Below are 542 nucleotides of genomic sequence, written 5' to 3'. Positions count from 1 at the left end.
ATCTGAAAGAGAAATTAAGGAAACACTCCCATTTACCATTGCAACAAAAAGGATAAAATACCTAGGAATAAACCTACCAAAGGATACAAATTAATGCACAGAAATCTCTTGCATTCCTATACATTAATGATGAAAAATCTGAAAGAGAAATTAAGGAAACACTCCCATTTACCATTGCAACAAAAAGAATAAAATACCTAGGAATAAACCTACCTAGGGCGACGAAAGACCTGTATGCAGAAAACTATAAGACACTGATGAAAGAAATTAAAGATGATACCAACAGATGTAGAGATATACCATGTTCTTGGATTGGAAGAATCAACATTGTGAAAATGACTATACTACCCAAAGCAATCTACAGATTCAATGCAATCCCTATCAAATTACCAATGGCATTTTTTACAGAACTAGAACAAAAAAATCTTAAAATTTGTATGGAGACAAAAAGGACCCTGAATAACCAAAGCATTCTTGAGGGAAAAAAACAGAGCTGGAGCAATCAGACTCCCTGACTTCAGACTATACTACAAAGCTACAGT

At 33.9% G+C, this 542-nt stretch overlaps 1 protein-coding gene across 3 annotated transcripts in view; it reads right to left on the bottom strand.

Moving 5' to 3' along the window:
• ITGA8 (integrin subunit alpha 8) overlaps positions 1-542 on the bottom strand; it is a 182598-nt gene that overhangs the window by 31719 nt on the left and 150337 nt on the right. The window lies entirely within an intron of this gene.

The sequence above is a fragment of the Physeter macrocephalus genome, chromosome 11, assembly GCF_002837175.3.
Source record: "Physeter macrocephalus isolate SW-GA chromosome 11, ASM283717v5, whole genome shotgun sequence".
Lineage (NCBI taxonomy): Eukaryota > Metazoa > Chordata > Mammalia > Artiodactyla > Physeteridae > Physeter > Physeter macrocephalus.
Note: the sequence above shows the minus strand (reverse complement) of the source record. Positions and strands in the feature narration are given on the sequence as shown.